Below are 21,498 nucleotides of genomic sequence, written 5' to 3' on the forward strand. Positions count from 1 at the left end.
ACAAAACCAGCCTATTACCTATGTACACGTTCCCTTCCCTCCCTATAAATTCCCGTGTTTTACCCCCAATAAACGAGACTTGATCAGAATCCTGTCTTGTCTCCATTCTTCTCTCGACTCCTGCCCCACCCTGCTTCTTTCCACAGGTCACTGGATTGCCCCCGCCAGCCGGAGCAATACAAAATGGTGATGTTTTGGGGATGCACGAACAGATCAAGTTTACATTCACATTTAGTAATCTCTTATTTATTTACAAATGAACTGAAAATCTAAAGAAAATTTGATTAGCCTAATCCAGGGTTAGATTTAACATATTGGAGGCAAACTTTGCTTCTATCTGAATAGGCAGAAGTCATTCTCTCCTTATTTGTACATTCTTTCAATCTCTCTTTATAGGTTCAAGGAAAAGTTAATTACTTTAATGAAATTCATCTTAAAATTAATGGCAAGAATAGCCAGAGCCTCCATTGTAGAATAGATCATGTCTCTTTATAATATTTATTTCACTGTTCTTGTGTGCCTCTTATTTGTCATGTATTTGGACAAAGATGGATATTAATGAAATCATTGCATCCTTCATCAAAAATGGAAATAGGGGGAGGGTGGTAAGCATATATAGAATGAGCTGAATATATCCAAATAAGATTGGATAAGAAACAGATAAGAAAGACTTTCTAAAGACAAATTATTTTGTTCTTATAGAAACAAACAACTAAAACTTCACTTCTACATGTACACCAATCATTCTATTTGTCAGGAACACTGAGAGGATTTGTAAGCATATTTTAGGCATTCATTTTAAGAACACCATCTATCTCTGATGCGAAAATTGCTTGTTCAGTGTTGAGAAACCCCAATGACAGATAATGATCCTCTTTAGTTAAATAATCCCTTTTCTGGTGATGTCACCTAAACTGGTTTTGGAAGGAGCTTTTGAAAAATGCTTTGCACTTAAAAGGCACTTTCACTGTGATAGAAACATCGATTTGTCCCTCTAGGCCCCATTAAAAAATAGTAAAATAAATACACATTAAAAGACTTTTAAGGAGTGCCTACATTTTTCCTGTACATGCAGCTTTGTTAGTTTCAGACCTTGGTTGCTTTATTTCTATTCCCTATTTTAACAATGCCTCATTAGACATCAGTGTACCAGTACCAGTGTCTTATCATTGCCAAGCCAAGAGTTGTTTTTCTTGGGTTATTTGCTCTCTGTCTTAGGATATTTGATTGTTGATGGATTATAAAAAGAAAAACAACTCAGAATTTAGGATATGATCAGAGATAATAAATTTAAAAAGCAAGCTTTGTGTTTCCTGGTACGTTTCTGTGTTTAATGTAGGGAAAATTCACCTTGCATGCAGCATAAATGTGCCTATGGCTTCATTGATCATGGGGAGTAAATATATGTTTTGCTTTGTGGTCCAATCTCATGTGAAAATTCATGGGGGTATTGTTTTAAGGCTCAGTTATAATATTGAAATTACCTAGGAAAAGGGCAACCAGGAAAGTGAAGAGTCTAGAATTCCATGTCTTATTTGGATCTCTTAAAAGTTCTTGACAAAGTTAATGCAAGAAAGAGAAAGCTAAGAGTAGTCAGTTTTATTGGCTGTATATGAATGGTCTTGCACATGAAGAGATATTATCTGTGGTATTCCAGAGAGTGAAGCTATACCAATGGATAACCTTTACAGAAATAAGTTGTACAGCAAAATAGCAAAGAAGTTTTTCACAGTTTGCTGACTCAGCACTGAAAACAATGGAGGCCAGGAGACAATATGATACGCTTTTTAAATGATAGGACAAAATTAATTAAAACTGCCAACCTGGAACCATATATTCAGTAAAAAATAACTTTCAAAATTTAAGGCAAAGTAACTATGGTAGAGTTAGAAGCTTTAGAATTCAGTCCTTTCACCAGAACAACTATTAACTGGTCAGAAACTGTCTGAAACAACTATTGTGAAACTCTGGGGGCCAATAGAACACCATATAGCGTCTAGTGAAGAGTTTGAGGAAGAGGCTGGTAAATTACTGTAAAAACCACTAAATTGTTCTCTCTGTACAGGTGTTAATGACACCCATCCCCCACTCTTGCAACAGACCACCATGGAGTCCATTCCCTTGCTAGCTCACTAGCAGCAGAAAAGGACATAAAGATCTTCTTCCCTAAGTTCAGGGGTGGGCATGGCTTGTCACTAACCACAGTTTTTGATTAGCAACCTTGGATTGCTGGGGGACCTGGCTCTGAGAGTGGCCATTATTCCCACCCACACTGGACAAAGGTTGTTGGTGGAAGACACTTAAAATGCTATGATTCTTCAGGGATATAGGAGAAAGTTAGTTCTAAGTGTTGCACTCATTCGGTATGTCAAGGAAGCTTAGTTTTGGGAAATCATGGAAGAATTTCCTCTAGCTCTTCCTGACCGCTTTCCCAAGGCATGTTGGAGCTGATCCATGCCCTATTCATGGGTCCCTAGAACTGTTTCAGCTAGGAAAAACTGATTCTTCTCTGGCATTAGCCCCCCCCCCAACTCAGAATTTTTCCTCCAGGCAAAAGCAGCCTGAGGCAACAAAAGGGATGTAAGAATCTATAGAGGTAGAGTGTCTGGGGCAAAGGCTTGCTTTACTTTAAACATCTGTGAAAGATTAGTCTGTCTCCAGGGAAATAAACAGTCAAACTCCTGTAAATGTGGGGAACTCAAAGATGACTAATAAGCAAAAGCCAAGGACAAGACACAGCCCCAGAAAAAAACAGGGCGGAATCTGCACACTGCATTTGTCTTGAGAAGACCTTCCTGATAGGAGGACTGAAGCACTAGAAAATTTCCATCTTATGACCAGCTGCTTACAAAATTAAAAAAAAAAGACATTTCATGGAATAAATCCCAGGGTTTAATATCTTAAAATATTAAAACATACAATGTGCAACAAAAGCATAAAATACAACTAAAGAAACTGATGACTTATCCAAAGGAAAATGACACAAATCCAGAAAACTCCATCAAAGAAGACCAGAATGTGGACATATCAAAAAATAACATTTTTAAAAATGCTCAAGTTGATGAAGGAAAATACAGAGAAAAATTTAAGAACATCAGAAAACAATGAAAGAAAATATGAGAATCTTAGTAAAGAAATAGAAATTTTAAAAAAGAAACCAAACAGAACTACTGTAGTTGAAGACAACAATAAAGGAAATGAAAAAAATCCCAGAAGGGTTTCCATAGCAGATTGAAAGGGGTTAGCCAAAGAAAGAATCAACAAATTCAAAGATAAGACAATTACAATAAAGTCAGGATGAGGAGAAGAAAGAGAAAAGAATCATAAAAAGCAAAAATAGTGTAAGACACCTTTGGGACATCATCAAGCCTACCAATATATGAATTATGGGAGTCCTAGAAGGAGAAAAAAAGAGAAAGGGGCAGCAGAAATATTCAAGGAAATGATGGAGAACCTTCCCAGATTAGCCAGTTGTGAATGTGCACATTCCATCCAAGAAGCCCAGAGAGCACCAAATAGGATAAACATGAAGAAAAATACAACCCATCATATAGTGATCACACTATTGAATGCGAAAGACAGGAGAAAGTCCTGAAAACTCAAGAGAAAAACAATGTGTTATGTACAAGCAAGTCCCAATTAGATTGATAGCATTTTTTCATCAGAAACCATAGAGACAAGAATGCAGGGGGTCGAAATACTTAAAATGCTGAAAGAAAATAACTGCCAACAAAGAATTTTATATCCAGTAAGGCTTTCTTTCAAAAATGAGGACGGTAATAATACTTTACCAGATAAACAAAAGTGGAGGGAGTTCATCACCACTAGACTTACTCTACAAGCAATGCTGTAGGGTGTTCTTCATGTAGTAGGAAAGGACGCTAGATAGTGGTTCAAAGTGACGTAAAAAACAACCTCCAGTAGAAGAAATTATTTGGACAATTAAGTAAGTAACTTCCCTGCTTACTTTCTGCAGGCGCTAAAATGCAAAATGTGTAAAAAGTCATAGGAAATCTACGGTTTTGGATAAATGATGTACAAAGATATAATTTATAACAAGTATAAAAAATGGTAGGATTATGGAGAGGAACAGAAACAGTGTACATATATACTATTGAAATCTATTTGGCATCAAATCAAATATTATTGCTATATATTTAGAATATTAAATTTTAACTCCATGGTAACTTCAAGGAAACTGTATTAAAAACATATACAGGTAGAAATGAGAAGAGACCTACAACTGTATTGTATAATTGTACAATACAAAAAATGAAATAAATGTGAAAGTAGGCATTAATGGAAGAACTGAGGGCCAAAATGCCTGTAAGACTTACAAAGACTAACTGGAAAAATGGAGAGCAAAATTCTGCATTATCAATAGTGACTTTAGATGTAAATGGATTAAATGTTACAGTCGAAAGGCAGAGATTGGCAGAATGCATAAAAAGCATGTCTAAACTATATGCTGTCTATAAAAGCCTCACCTTCAATTAAAAAATGCTAGTAGGTTGGAAGTGAAAGGATGGAAAAATATGCAAGAACAAACCAAAGGAGAGCTTGGGCAGCTATACTAATAGCTGAAAAAATAGACTTTTTTTTTTAAGACATATTTTTATTTATTTCTCTCCCCCCCCCCATCCTGGTTGTCTGTTCTCTGTATCTATTTGCTGCATCTTCTTTGTCTGCTTCTGTTGTTGTCAGCGGCACGGGAATCTGTGTTTCTTTTTGTTGCATCATCTTGTGTCACTTCTCCGTGTGGGCGGTGCCATTCCTGGGCAGGCTGCACTTTCTTTCGTGCTGGGCGGCTCTCCTTATGGGGTGCACTCCTTACGTGTGGGGCTCTCCTATGCGGGGGACACCCCTGTGTGGCAGGGCACTCCTTGCGCACATCAGCACTGCACAAGGGCCAGCTCCACATGGGTCAAGGAGGCCCGGGGTTTGAACCGAGAACCTCCCATGTGGTAGATGGGTGCCCTAACCACTGGGCCAAGTCCGCTGCTGAAGAAATAGACTTTAAGTAAAAAACAACTGAGACTGTATGTACTCCAGAAAATTATGTTCTTAAATCTTGTCCATTCCTGTAGGTGTGAACCTATTGTGCGTGGTTACTTCATTTAATGCATAACCCAAGATGAATATTAATCTTCTTAATGGAGACCTTTATAAATGGGATGAATACAATAAAGACTTCAAAGCCAAAAGAAAGCCACTGAAGCCAGTAGCTGAAAAAAAAATATCCTAGAGAGTACAGTGCAGGATCATTAGCAGCTAGACTTTGGGGAGAAAGGACCCCCTAATGATGCTTTGATTTGGACATTTTAATGGTCTCAAAACTGTATGCTTGTAAGTAAATACCCATTTTTAAAAGCCAACACATTTCTAGTATATTGCATTTTGGCAGCCTAGTAGATGAAAACAAGGGACCAAGACCATCATTATATACTGATAAATGGATAAATTCAACAAGAATATGTAAAAGTTATAAATATAAATGTACCTAACTACAGAGCCCTAAAATAAATGAAACAAATACTAGCAAATTTGAAGGGAGAAATAGACAATTCTACATTAATAGTAGGAGATTTTAGCATACCACTTCACTTTCAGTAATGGCTAGAACATCTAGTCAGAAGATTAATAAGGAAAAAAAACACTTGAGTGATACTCTAAAGTAACTATATCTAACAGAGAGATATGCGATACTTCACTTGACAACAGTGGAATATATATTTTCTTGGGCGCACATGGATCATTCTCCAGGATAGACCATATATTAGGTCATAAAAAAAGTCTCAAGAAAATAAAAAAATATTGAGGCCAGACAATGTTTCTTCTCTAAACACAACAAAATGAAGCTAGAAATCAATAAGTGGGAGAAATGGAAAATTCACAAATATGTGGAAATGAAACAATACATTCTTCAACAACCAATAGGTTAAAGAGAAAGTCACAAGGGAAATTTGGAAATATCTTTATGTGAGGCAAAATGAAAATAAATCATTCCAAAATGTATGAGGTGCAGCAATGGTGGTTCCAAGAGGGAAATTTATAGCCCAATATACTTACATTGAAAAAGAAGAAAGACTTCAAGTCAAAGAATGAGCCTCAACCCTGGAAGAACTAGATAAATTAGAGCAAACTAAACTCAAAGAAAACAGAAGGAAGGAAATAACAAAGATTAGAGAAGAGATAAATGAAATAGAAAGCAAAACATAATTGAAAGAATCAACAAAGAAAAGTTGTTTCTTTGAAAAGATCAATAAATCTGACAAACCTTTAGCTAGACTGGCAAAAAGAAAAAGAAGATACAAATAATAAAAATGAGAAATGGTAAGAGGGACATTACTACCAACCTTGCTGTAAGCACATTATGAAAAATTGTACCCCAACAAATTAGTTAACTTAGATGAAATGGACAAATTCTTAGAAACATATAAGCTACCTACATTGACTCAAGAAGAAATAGAAGTTCTCAATGAACCAATTACTAAGAAAGAGATTGAATCAGTAAGAAAAACTTCCCAATAAAGAAAAACACAGATGGCTTCTCAGGGTAATTATACCAAATGTTCCAAGAAGACTTAACCCTAATATTGCTCAAATGCTTTCAAGAAATTGCAAAAGAGGAAACAGGCCCTAATTCATTCTATTAAGTCAACTTCACCATTATACCAAAGTTAGATAAACATGTCACAAGAAAAGAAGATAAAGACTAATATAGATGCAAAATTCCTCAACAAAATACTACCTAAATGAATCCAAGAGCACATTAAAAGAATTATGCACCATGATCAAGTGATGGTTATGCCTGGTATGCAAGGGTGATTCACCCTAAGAAAACCAATAGATGTAACAACTCCCTTAAAGGAATAAAAAAAGAAAAGCATAATCTTCACAATTGATCCAGAAAAGGCATTTGACAAAATCCAGCACCCATTCTTGATAGAAAACACTCAGAACACTAGGCATAAAGGGAAATGTCCCCAAACTGATAATGGGCATATGTGAAACACCCACAGCTAGTATCATGCTTAATGGTGAAAAACTGAAAACTTTCCCAGTAAGACCGAAAACAAGACAAGTATGTTTACTGTCACCTCTGGTATTTACTATTGTTCTAGAAGTTCACTCCAGAGAAATTAGGAAAGAAAAATAATTAAAATACATCAAAATTGGAAAGAAGTACAACTTTCTCTATTTGCATATGACATGATCCTAAATACAGAACATCCTAAAAAATCATCAACAATTCTCCTAGAGGTAATAAATGAACAGTGTAATTTTGTGGGGTACAAGATCAAAATCTTACAATTCATAGTGTTTCTTACACAAGCAATTAGCAATGGGAAGAAATAATCAAGAAAAAAAAATCAATTTACAAGAGCAGCTAAAAGATAAAATATCCAGGAATAACTCTATCCAAAGTTGTAAAGTAATTGTATGTGTAGAACTCCAAAATGTTGCTTTAAAAAATCAAAGATGACTTAAATAAATGAAAGTACACTTCATGCTTGTGGTTTGGAAGATTAAATATTATTAAGATGTCAATGCTATGCAAAATGATTTATAGATTCATTGCAATCCCAATAAACCTTTAGCAGTCTTCTAGGTAGAAATGGAAAAGATAATCATCAAATTTATGTGGAAGTGTAAGGGGTCCCAAATTGCCAAAGCAACCTTGTAAAAGATTAATAAAGTTGGAGTAATTATACTTCTTAATCCTAAAACCTATTGCTAAACCACAGTAATAAAAATAGCATGTTACTGGCACAAAGATATACATAAAGACCAATGGACCTGCTAATTCAAGGGCTCAGAAATGTACCCTTATATTTATGGCAAACTGATATTTTATAAGGGGAAAAAACCAATGAACTGGGAAAGAATTGTCTCTTCAACAAATGATGCTGGGAATACTGGATTACTATTTGTAAAAAAAAAAAAAAAAAAAAAAAGAAGAAGAAGGAAGACCCCTATCACACATTCTTATAAAAAAATCAAATCAAAATGGATCAAAGACCCAAATATAAGAGTCAGAGATATCAAACTCCTAGAAGAAAATGTGGGAAAACATCATCAGCTCCTTGTGTTAGGCAATGGTTTCTTAGACTTTACACCCAAAGATAAGCACAACAACTACAAAAAAAAAAAAGATAAACAGGGCCCAATCAACATTTAAATAAATAAAGAAAACTTTTGTGCCTCAAAAGAATTTATCATGAAAGTAAAATAACTGCCTTCAAAATGGAGGAAAATATTAAAAACGACTTATCTTATAAAGGTTTTAAAATCTAGAATTTATAAAGAAATCCTTAAACCCTACAAGAAAAAGAAAAACAACCAAAGTAAAACCTGGGCAAAGGACTTGAATTAACTTCTCTCCAAAGAGGATGTACAAATCACCATAAAGCACATAAAAAATGACTCAACATCATTAGCTATCACGGAAATGCAAATCAAAACCACAAGGAGACACCATTTCACACCCATTAGCATGGCTGCTATTTTTTTAAAAAGGAAAATTACAAGTGTTAGAGAGGATGTGGAGAATTATAACTATTCACTTATTGCAGGTAGCAATATAAAATGTTGCAGTTGCTGTGAAAGACGGTTTGGCAGTTTCTCAGAAAGATAAGTATAGAATTAACATATGACCCAGAAATTTCATGTCTAGGTACATACCCCAAAGAATTGAAAACAGAGAATTGAACATATATTTGTACGGTAATATTCATAGTGGCATTATTCACAATTGCCAAAAGTTGAGAATAACCTATGTGTCCATCAACTGATGAATGGATAAACAAAATGAGTCATATATACACAATAGAATCTTATTTAGCCCTAAGAAGGCATGAAGTTCTGATACATGCAATGACATGGATGAACCTTGGAGACATAATGTTCAGTGAAATAAGCCAGACACAAAAGGAGAAATATTGTATGATCTCATTTATATGAAATAATTAGAATATGCAAACTTATAGAGTAAAAAATCTAGAATACAGGGTGTGAAGATATGGGATGGGGGCAGGGAAGAGGGAATTCAGGCTTAAAATGTACAGAATTTCTATTTGGTATAATGGAAATGTTTTGGTAATTGATGGTGGTGTTGGTAGCACAACATTGTGAACATAGTTAACAACAGTGAATTATATATTTGAAGGTAATCACAAAGAGTAATTTTAGGTATATATGTTACTAGAATAAAAGTAATAACAAAAATCATGGAACTGCATAGCATAATCAGTGAACCCTAAGATAAACCATGGACTATAGTTAATAGTACAATTATAAAAATGTATCACAGCAATTCTAGGCATTAACAATAGGGTGGCATATAGGAAAAATATTAACATTTTGAATTCAGCAATAACCAGAAAGGATGTTACATCTTGACCAAGTGCTTCTTTTTAAGGTTACAAGGAATACAAGTTTGGTTTAACATCTGAAAAATATTGATACAATTCACTATTTAAAGAGAATGGGGAAAAAACATATGACCTCATATAACACCTTTCATAATTTTTGAAATATCTGATTTTAAATAGAACAGAGAGGAACCTATTCAATCTGACAAAAGTCATTATGAAAATTAAAAGTTGATATCATATGGAATGGCCAAAAATGTTTTCCCTAAGATTGGAAATAATGCAAGGATATCTGATCTTAACACATCTATTTAACACTCTGCTTGAGGTCATATCCAGTGCAATAAGGTATGAAAAAGGTAAAACTTACTATTTGAGCTTCTTATATAGAAAATATTATGACCTTATGAAATAACTGCTAGAACTCAGATGAGAATTTACCAAGGTCCCAGTACACAAGCTTATTATACAAAAATTGTATTTTAGTATCCTAGCACCAAAAAAACTAGGAAGTGAAATGTTTAAAAAAATCCATCTTCAATCACATATGAATGAATACGTATTTGGAAAAATACAACACAAAAAATTCTTATAATTAAAACACTGAAATGCTGTTGAAAGAAATTAAAGAAGACCCAAATAAATGGAGACCTAATCAGTTTTCATGAATTGGAAGACCTGTATTCTCAACCAAATTGACATTTACATTCACAAAATTGCAATAAACATTTAAATCATTTTCTTTACATAGGCAACGACAGTTAATTCTTAAATTTTTATGAAAATGCAAAGGTTAGATTATTATAACCAAAACAATTATGATAATAAAGGACAAAGTTGGTGGACTCATACCACCTGATTGCAAGAATAGTTATAAAACCTTTTGGAATCAAGACTGTATGATATTGGCATATAAGTAAACAAATCAATGAGACAAAATAGAGAATGCAGAAATAGTCCCATTAAAATATGGTCAATTGATTTTCAACTAAGGCACCACGTCAGTTCCTTGGTAAATGGACTTTATATCTGTGTGGAGGAAAAAAAGAACAACTAAATACTTTTGTGGGGAAATAATGATCTTCATCCCCACTTTCACTCTATACATGTAAAATTAATAGAAGTGAGGGGGAAGACAAGATGGCAGCAGAATAAGGGGTTCCTGGAGTCAGCTTATGCTACAGGGCAGTTAGTAATTACCCAGAGCTATCTAAAGCACCTGCTTGGGGGCCCCAGGAGACCAGAAGAGAAGACTCATGCAGAGAAGACTCATGAGTAGAGTCCTCAACGCCATGGAGGTTGGTGCCCACAGCACAAGTCACCTTGGGAGCTATTCTGTTGCTGGAGTTGGAAGCTCCATTTCCCAAAACACAGGGGAGAAAGACACAGTGTGGCACCGACTTCAGCTAATGATTAGTAAATTTGGCAGGTTAAAGTAAAATCCTAGGAAAAGCTAATCTTTGAGCCAGTCCAGATCAGAAGGAGGCTGGTAGCCACCATTTTGACTATGTTCCTGTCATGAGGGGTAGCAGGGCTGATTGAAAATCACAGTGCTGGTAGGGACCAGATTCTTTCCACCCAGATTGGATTGCAGTTCTAACCTAAACCCCAGATCCACCTCTGGCAAGGAGGGAGATGGGGTGACATGCACCACTTCTCTGGGAAACTGTAAACCATGCTGCAGAGTCTGGTGCCCATCTTACTCTAGTGGCATAAGCTATCTCAGGAGCTATGCCATGGCTGGACTTAAAAACTCCATTTTCCATAAATGGTGGAAGATGAGACAGTTGTTCACAGACTTCAGCTACTAATTAATGGACTTGGTTGGTGTATTAGTCAGCCAAAGGGGTGCTGATGCAAAATATCAGAAATTGGTTGGTTTTTATAAAGGGTATTTGTTTGGAGTAGGAGTTTACAGATACTAGGTCATAAAGCATAAGTTAATTCCCTCACCAAAGTCTATTTTCACATGTTGGAGCAAGATGGCTTCCAACATCTGTGAGGGTTCAGGCTTCTGGGTTCCTCCCTTCCAGGGTCTTGCTTCACTTTCCTCTGTGTACTTACTTCCTGGGGCTCCAGCTTAAGGCTTCAGCATCAAACTCCAACATCAATAACCCTCAATTCTGTCCTTTGCTATGTCTTTTACCTGTGAGTCTCCACCCACCAAAGGGTGAGGACTCAATGCCCTAATAACATGACTCAATCAAAGCCCTAATCATAAACAATCACACCCAGATACAGATCAGATTATAAACATAGTCCAATATCTATTTTTGGAGGTTAATAGCCATATAGAACTGCTCAGCTGGCTAAAGTATAATCCTAGAAACAGCTATGGTTTGAGCCTGTCCAAGCTGGAAAGAGTCTGGTAGCTGCCATTCTTACTCTGCCCCTGGCATGAGGTGAAGCCTGACTGACTGAAAAACCAATGAAGTTAGAGACTGGCTTCTTTCCACCAAGATTGGAGTGCAGCCCCAGCCTAGACTTCAGCCCCACCTCCAGCAGAGAGGAGGCTAGTGAGACCAATACCAGGCTCTCCAGGCTCCTTGCTGGCACAGACTGAATAGTTAGACACCAACGGCTGTATTCCTGCACCCCAATAGGATTGGAGAGGAGCTGAGTATCCTTAGCCTCTCCAGGTAGTGGCAGGTGCTTTCAGCCCACATGAGCTGGTTTGTTGAGTGCCTTTGAGTCCATCTCCACCTCTGTCCCCTTATAGGATAGGAGGGGGCTGATATTCCCTCATCCTCTTAGGGAAATTTCAGGGACTTTTGGCCTGCACAAACCTAATAATTGCATACCTGTGGCCCCACCCCCATCCCAAATAGGACAAGAGACAGACTGTTTTTACCCAGCCTCTCTTAGTAACTGCAAGTGCTCTGGGGCCACACAGCCTGGACTGGTGGGTACTTGTGGATACATCTTCACACCCCAGTAAGAAAGGAGGGGCTTGGTCTTTCCAAATCCTTTCTGGGCAATGGCAGACACTTTTGGCCTGCATGGACTGGACTGTTGGATGCTTATGGATACATCTCTATCCCCAATAGGATAGGAGGGGTCTGGTGTTTCCACAGCCCCTCTAGACAACAGTGGACACTTTTGGCCAACAGGGACTGAACTGTTGGGTGCCTGTGGATCCAATCCAATGCCCTAATAAGATAAGAAGGGGCTGATGTTTCCTCAGCCTCTCTGAGCAATGGGAGGTATTCTTGGTCTAAAGGGACTGAATTGTTGGACGCTTGTAGAACCATCCCCATCACACCAATAGGATAAGAGGGGCTGGTGTTTCCTCAGTCTCTCTGGGCAGTGGTTTGTACTTTTGGCCCACAGGGACTGGACTTTTGGGCGTTAGTGGTTCCATTCCCACCCCCTAAAAGGTAGAAGGGACAGTACTCCCTCAGTCCCTCAGGGCAAATGCAGGCATATTCAACCCATATGGATTACATTGTTGGGCATTTCAGAGGGTCCATTCACACCCCAGGCAGGGAGGGGATCTGGAACTATGTCAGTTTACCTTGGCTGCTATAGTCATTTGGATCAACACAGCATAGACTGCTGCCCACAACTATAGCTCCGTCCCCACTAAAGATAGGGAGGAAGGGGTGTGAAGCTTTATCATTCTCTCCAGGCAACTACAGACATTCTTGTTTTGCTTAATTTGTGTTATTATATGCAACTTCAGCTCTGTCCCTACCCCTGACAGAGGAGAAAGTTGGGAGAAGTTTCATTAATTCCTGGGGCAATGTGGTCAGTTTCAGCCTCCATAGCTTACAGCACCAACTATATCCTCAACTCCTACCACACAATGAAGAAGGGATAAAAGACAAGAAAGCCCTAGACTAAAGGTAGAAACTTCACCCAGAATAAATACATCTAGAGGACCAGATGTGAAAACACCAACAAAAGATTATAATCCATACCAAGAAACAGGAAGATATAGTCCAGTTAAAGGAACAAGATAAGCCTGCAGATAACATAAGGGAGTTGAGATGACTAATTTTAGATGTTCAAACAAATCTCCTTATTAAATTCAATGAGATGGCTGCGGTCACCCCTCGGGCTGAAGTGTGGTTTGCTGGCCTGGCGGGGGAGCAGCCGCGGCAGGCCAAGCCGCTGCCCCCATAATAGGGTGGCTGGTCGGACTCACCGCCACCCCTGAAGGAAGCTCGGCATGGGCGCAGAGTGCCCTCGGGTCTCCCCTTCTCGGCAGCCATGCTTCCGCGGCCGCCCCTCCTCCCGGATGGCGCCACCCGATGCCTGTGGGGCGGCACCCTTCTTCTTCTTTCTCCCTGCGCAGGCGCAGGGCGGAAAAATCCAGTCTGCCCTTTCCCCTCCCCCGACAGCAGCAACAGCCAGTCGTGGGCGGGAAACTCAAGTCTGCCCTCTACCCCAGCAACAGCAACCTCCAATCACTAAACCCTGCCCCTTCCCCCAGCAACAGCGACAGCCAATCCCTAACCACCACCCCTCCCCCGTCCAGTACCGCCCACTGACCTTTCGCCGGCAACCAATCAGAACAGGGCGTGGCTTCGACCAATCAGCCTTCCCCAGCCCCTATAAAACTGTTGCCTCTCCCTCAGTAAAGTGGACTTGCGTGTTTACCTTGTCTCTGCGGTAGTTCTTCTGCCGTGCGCCCTCCAGTCCTGAGAGCCCCCGACAAGGGCCTGGCCTCCCTTGTCCCCAGTTCATCGCCTGCTTCTCCGGGCGACCCCTTCGTCGCCGGCTTCGCCGGGCGACCCCATCAGCCGAACCGCGCAACCCCTTGTGAGACCGATCCCTCGTCTGCTGCCGGACCGACCCCTCGTCCCAAGTGGGACCGACCCCTCGTCCCAAGCGGGACTGACCCCTCGTCCAGAGCTGGACCGACCCCTCGTCTGCAGCCAGACCCCACCTCTACCGACCGAGCAAGCCGCCGCAGATGGCTAAAGAGAGTAAGGCTATTAAGAAGACACTGGGGGAGGGGCACAAAGAAGAATTTGAAAGCATACATAGAAAAACAGCAGACCTTATAGGAATGAAAGCTGCAGTAAATGAAATTAAAAATACACTGGAGGCATATAACAGCAGATTTGATGAAGCAAAAGAAAGGATCAGTGAATTTGAAGACAAGGCCTCTGAAAGCAAACATACAAGAGAACAGATGAAGAAAAGAATGGAAAAAATTGAACAGGGTCCCAGGGAAAAAATGATAGCAAGAGATATGCAAACATACATGTCATGGGTATTCCAGAAGGAGAAGAGAGATGAAAAGGGGCAGAAGAAATATTTGGAGAAATAATGGTGGAAAATTTCCCAACCCTATTGAAGGACATAGATATCAGTGTGCAAGAAGCACAAGGTACTCACATCTAAATAAATCCAAATAGACCAACTCTGAGACACATACTAATTAGAATGTCAAATGCCAAAGACAAAGAGAGAATTCTGAGAGCAGCAAGAGAAAATCAATGAGCAACATATAAGGGATACACAATCAGATTAAGTGCCTATTTCTCATCAGAAACCTTGGAGGCAAGAAGACAGTGGTATGATGTATTTAAGAAACTGCAAGAGAAAAACTGACAACTAAGAATTTTATATCCAGTGTATTAGTCAGGGCTCTCTAGGAAAAAAAATCAACAAGAGAAATCTGTCAATAGTATGCGATTTTATGAGTCTCTCATGTTACTGTGGGATGCACAAGTCCAGGTTCCTTAGGCAGGCTGCAACCAGGGACTCCAATGAAAGTTCATTGAAGGTTCCTGAGTTCTGGAAGTTGGTGACTGTCCAAAGGGGAGCTGGGAAATTCTCATTCAATGCTGGAATCATTCCCCTTTTAAGGCATTCAACTGATTGGATAAAATGTCACTCATTGCTCATGACAATCTCCCTGATTGGTGTAATTGTAATTGTCTATCTATGATTTACCACTGCAGTAAAGTCAATGGTGATTAAAGTCCATAAGTGCCCTTATATTATAGTTAGCCCAGTGCTTGCTTTGGTCAAACAACTAGGCACAATGAACTGGCTGAGTTGACACATTAGACTAACCATCACAGTCCACCTCTTGTCAACTTGGCAACTATACATGTTACCTAAACCATACTTAGTCTCTAAGTAAAAATGGTAACAAACATGCACGCACACACACACACACACACACACATATATTTCCACCTTACAATGTTCAACTCTCCTGTGTACAACCAGAAATGCATTAATTCCATACAAAATAGAATGCAACTTTTTTGGGTAATATTCATTCTTAAACTTGACATCCTCAAATATTATGACATGAAATGGATACAACTTGTTATATGAAAAGGGAAAAGTTTGGGGAAGAAGAGAAAGAAATTCTTTTTGAGTACATATACAATCATCATCATAAGGAAACAAGGAAGAAAGATTCTTGACCACTACAGTGCTCATTTCTGTAACTGATCACATGGTCGAAATTCATAGTTATCAATTCCACTACCCATGTTTCTATTACCCTCAGCAAGCACTTCAGTTGGCAGTGGTTCTTTGCCTGGTGGGGTAACCCAAACTTTCATTCCTAAAGATTCTGGGCCATTATTAGTCCTGCTTGAATTGGGTTCTTGCAATTTCCCATTGACTTTAATCATAGGACTTGGCAGTACTAAGAGATACCTTAGAGGATCTCCTGTATTCCAGGCAAACTCTTCTTTACCCTCATTATGTAGATGCAGTACTATTTCCCCTTGATAATCAGGATCAATCACCCCAGCAAGTACAGTATTCCCTTCTTGGACTGTTGGTTCTGAGGTAAGAGGAGCCCAAAGTGGCCAGGTGGCAGTATTAACTTTCAGTTCAATGGAATCATTGTTGTGCTCCCTGGTGATAATATTCCTCCTTTTGGGACTAAAATTTTCCTAGTGGGTCACTAGGGGTAATAGTGAGTGGTACCACTCCCATTTCCAACCCTTGATTCCTGGACCCATGGATCCTGTTTTGGGAGAAATAGCATCATAGAGTGGATGTTGATTTAGAGCATACACAGCCTCCTGGAGAACATTGCCCCAGCCCAGCAAGGTATTGCCACATAGTTGGCACCGTAATTGAGTCTTCAAAGACCATTCCACTGTTATATCAATCCAGGTGCTTCAGGGTGGGGAACATCCTGCTTCAGCAGGGGAACATGGTAAGACCAGTGAATTCCATGGGTATGTGCCCATTCTTGCACATCGTTTGCTATGAAATGGGTTCCTTGATCTAAAGCAATGCTGTGTGGAATGCCATGGTGGTAGATAAGACATTTGGTAAGTCCACGGATGGTAGTTTTGGAAGAAGCATTGCTTTTAGGAAATGTAAACTGATATCCAGAGTATGTGTCTATTTCAGCTAAAATAAATCACTGCCCTTTCCATGGTGGAAGTGATCCAATGTACTCAACCTACCACTAAGTAGCAGGCTAGTCACTCAAGGAATGGTGCCATATCAGGGACTGAGTGTGGTTCTCTGCTGCTGGCAGATTGGGCACTCAGCAGTGGCAGTAGCCAAGTCAGCCTTGGTAAGGGGAAGTCCATATTGCTGAGCCCATGCATAACCTCCATCCCTAACTCCATGGCCACTTTGATCATGAACCCATTGGGCAATGACAGGAGTGGCTGGGGAAAGAGGCTGAGCATTAACCACAGAGCAGGTCATCTTATCCACTGGATTACTAAAATCTTCCTCTACTAAGGTCACCACCTGGTGAGCATTCACATGGAACACAAATATTTTCATGTTTTATGCCCATGCAAAAATGTCTATCCACATAGTTCCTCCCCAGACCTCTTTGTCACCAAATTTTCGGTCATGTTCCTTCCAAATCCCTTACCATCCAGGCAAACCATTGGCAACAGCCCATGAATCAGCATACAAATACAACTCTGGCCATTTCTTTTTCCAGGTAAAATGAACAACCAGGTGCACTGCTCAAAGTTTTGCCCACTGGGAGGGTTTGCCCTCACCACTGTCCTTCAGGGATACCCCAGAAAGGGGTTGCAGTGTTGCAGCTGTCCACTTTCATGTGGTACTTGCATATCATATAGAACCATCTGTAAACCTGACCTGAGATTTCTCTTCCTCAGTCAACTGATTGTAATGAACTCCCCAGGAAGCCAAAGCTGTGGACTGGGAAAGAGAAGGTCACATGGCTTGGGTGGTGACCATGGGATTATGGACTAGTTCCTCATGTAACTTACTTGTGCCTTCAGGACCCGCTTGAGCCCTATCTCATATATATCACTTCCACTTTATTATGGAGTGCTGCTGTGCACACCCAACTTTATGTTTGGTGGGTCAGATAATACCCAGCTCATAATACACAGCTCAGGTCTCATGATAACTTGATGGTCTATGGTTAAGCATTCAGTCTCCACTAAGGCCCAGTAGCAGGCCAAAAGCTGTTTCTTAAAAGGGGAGTATTTAGCTACAGAGGATGGGAGAGTTTTGCTCCAAAATCCTAGGGTCTGCATTGTGATTCTCCTATAGGGGCCTTCCAAAGACTCCATACAGCACCTCTATTTGCCTCTGAAAGTTCCAGCACCATTGGATCTGCTGGAACATATGGCCCAAGTGTTAATGCAGCACCTGACACAGAGACTTCTTGTTCTGGTCCCCAATCAAAGCTAGCAGATTTTATGGTCACCTGGTAAATGAGCCAGAGTAGCATAACCAAATGAGAAATGTGTTGTTTCCACAATCCAAAGGGACCAACTAAGCATTGTGGCTCTTTTTTGGTCACAGGAGGGGCGAGATGCAACAGCTTATCCTTCACTTTAGAAGGGATATCTCAACATTCCCCACACCACTGGATACCTAGAAATTTCACTGAGGTGGAAGGACCTTGTACTTTAGTTGGATTTATCTCCCATCCTCTCTCACGCAAATGCCTTAATAATAAGTCTAGAGCCTTTGCTACTTTTTGCTCACTAGGTCTTATCAACATAATATCATCAATATAATGGACCAAGGTGATGTCTTATGGGAGGGAGAGATGATCAAGGTCCCTGCAGACAATATTATGACATAGGGCTGAAGAGTTGATATACCCCTGAGGCAGGACAGTGAAGGTATACTGCTGACCTTGCCAGCTGAAAGCAAACTGTTTTTGGTTGTCCTTACTAATAGCAACTGAGAAAAAAGCATTTGCCAAATCAACAGCTACAGACAAGGTATCAGGGGACATGTTGATTTGCTCAAGCAATGATACCACTTCTGGGACAGCAGCTGGAATTGGAGTCACCACCTGGTTAAGTTTATAATAATCTACTGTTATCCTCCAAGATCCATCTGTTTTCTATAAAGACCAAATAGGAGAGTTGAATGGGGATGTGTTGTGAATCACCACCCCTGCATCCTTCAAATTCTTGATGGTGGCACTAATTTCTGCAGTCCCTCCAGGATTCCAGTGTTGCTTTTGGTTTACTATTTTGCTAGGTAGGGGCAGTTCTAGTGGCTTCCACTTGGCCTTTCCAACCATAATAGCCCTCACTCCACAAGTCAGGGATCCAATGTGGGAATTTTGCCAGTTGCTGAGAATGTCTATTCCAATTATGCATTCTGGAACTCGGGAAATAAGCACAGAATGGGTCTAGGGACCCACTGGACCAACTGTGAGATGGACCTCACCTCCATAAGCCCCTACTCTGACTGGTGGACCACAGTGATGGAACATGGAAGTTTGAAAAAAGATATCCCATGCATGTAGTAACCAAAAAGAAAAAAAAGCTGGGGTAGCTATACTTATATCAGATGATATTGACTTTCAAGCCAAACTGTTATTAGAGACAAGGAAGGACATTACATATTAATAAAAGGAAGAAATAACAATCATAAATGTATATGCACCTAACCAGGACACCACAAGATATGTGAAGCAAACACTGACAAAACTGAAGGGAGAGATAGACATCTCTACAATAATACTTTGAGACTTCAATACACCACTCTCAGCATTGAATAGAACTTCTGGGCAGAAGACCAATAAAGGAACAGAGAGCTTGAATTATATGATAAATGGACTAAACCTAAGAGACATATACAGAACATTGCATCCCAAAGCATCAGGATATGCATTCTATTCAAATGTTCATGGATAGACCATATGTCTATCCATGTTGGGTCACAAAGCAGATCTCAAAAAATTCAACAAAATCTAAATTATACAAAACACTTTCTCTGGTCATAGTGGAATAAAGTTGGAAATCAACAAGCAGCAAAAGAAGGGAAAATTCACATATATATGGAGATTATACAACACTGTCTTAAATAATCAGTAGGCCAAAGAAGAAATTCCAAGAGAAATCAATAAATATCTTGAGATGAATGACAATGAGATATCTTATGGGATGCAGTGAAGATAGTGTTGAGAGGAAAATTTACAGCCCTCAATGCTTATATTAAAAAAGACAAAAGAGCTAAAATCAATGCCATAACTACACTGCTGGAGAAATTAGAAAAAGAACAGCAAACTAATTCCAAAGCAAGTAGAAGGAATGAAATAAAGATCAGAGCAGAAATAAATGAAATTGAGAACAACAACAACAACAACAAAACATAGAGTGAGTTTAAAACACTAAAGTTGGTTCTTCAAGAAGATTAACAAAATCAACAAACATTTATCTTGACTGACTAAGAAAGAGAATATGCAAATAAATGAAATAAAAAATGAAAATGGGGACATTACTACTGACAGCACAGAAATAAGAGAGATCATAAGAAGATACTATGAACAACTTTATTCAAAGGAACTTGACAGTATAGATGAAATGGAAAAATTCCTAGGAATGTACAAACAACCTACACTGACCCTAGAAGAAATAGAATAACCTCAACAAACCAATCACAACTAAAGAGATGAAACAGTCATCCCCAAAATGAAAAGCACAGGACTAGATGGTTTCACAGGTAAGTTCTACCAAGCATTCAAAGAAGATTTAATACCAATCTTACTCAAGCTCTTCCAAAAAACTGAACAAGAAGGAATGCTATCAAACTCATTCTATGAAATCAATATCACCCTAATACAAAAGCCAGATTAAGATATTACCAAAAAAAGAAAAAAGAAAATTACAGACTCATTTCTCTAATAAATAAAGATGCAAAAATCCTCAACAAAAATACTTGCTAATTGAATCCAACAACATATTAAAAAAATTACTCATCATGATCAAGTGGGTTTTATACCAGGCATTCAAGGGTAGTTCCACACAAGAAAACCAACAACTACAATACATCACATTAATAAATCAAAGAAGAAAAAGTGCATGATCTTATCAACTGATGCAGAAAAGACATTTAACAATATACTGTATCCTTTCTTGATAAAAATACTATAAAAGGTAGGAATTGAAGGAAACATTCTCAACATGATAAAAAGCATATGTAAAAACCCACAGCCAACCCTGTACTCAATGGTGAATGACTGAAAGCTTTCCTGTTGAGATCAGGGACAAGACAAGGATCTGTACTGGCACACTGGCACCACTGTTGTTCAATATAGTGCAAGAGGTTCTAGCTAGAGCAATCAGGCAAGAAAAAGAAATAAAAGGAATCCAAATTGGAAAGGAAGAAATAATATTGTCACTATTCACACATGATATGATCCTATATCTAGAAAGTCCTGAAAAATGTGCAGCAAAACAGCTAGAGCTAATAAATGATTTCATTAGAGCTCTAGGATACAAGATCAATACACAAAAATCAGTGGTGTTTCTATACAATTCTAATGCACAATCTGAGGAGGAAGTCAGGAAAAAATTCCATTTATGATCGCAGCTAAAAGAGTCAAATATTTAGGAATAAATTTAACCAAGGATGTAAAACATTTGTATCCAGAATACTATAATGCAGTGCTAAAAGATATTTAATAAAGACATAACTAATTGGAAGAACATTCCAAGCTCCTGTATCAGAAGATTAAATATCATTAAGATGTCAAGTCTACTCAAATTGATATACAGATTCAAAGCAATCCCAATAAAAATTCCACCAGCATTTTTTAAACAAATGGAAAACACAATTATCAAATTTATCTGGAAGGGTAAGAGGTCCCAAATAGTCGGAACATCTTAAAAAAGAAAAAGTGAATTTGGAGGACTCTCACTTCCAGACCTAATATCATGTTACCTAACTA

At 38.9% G+C, this 21,498-nt stretch overlaps 1 pseudogene; it reads right to left on the reverse strand.

Annotated features, from left to right (window-relative positions):
* Positions 1–16,235: 16,235 nt before the first annotated feature.
* LOC139437620 (uncharacterized) lies at positions 16,236–19,038 on the reverse strand (annotated as a pseudogene).
* Positions 19,039–21,498: the final 2,460 nt, after the last annotated feature.

The sequence above is a fragment of the Dasypus novemcinctus genome, chromosome 3, assembly GCF_030445035.2.
Source record: "Dasypus novemcinctus isolate mDasNov1 chromosome 3, mDasNov1.1.hap2, whole genome shotgun sequence".
Lineage (NCBI taxonomy): Eukaryota > Metazoa > Chordata > Mammalia > Cingulata > Dasypodidae > Dasypus > Dasypus novemcinctus.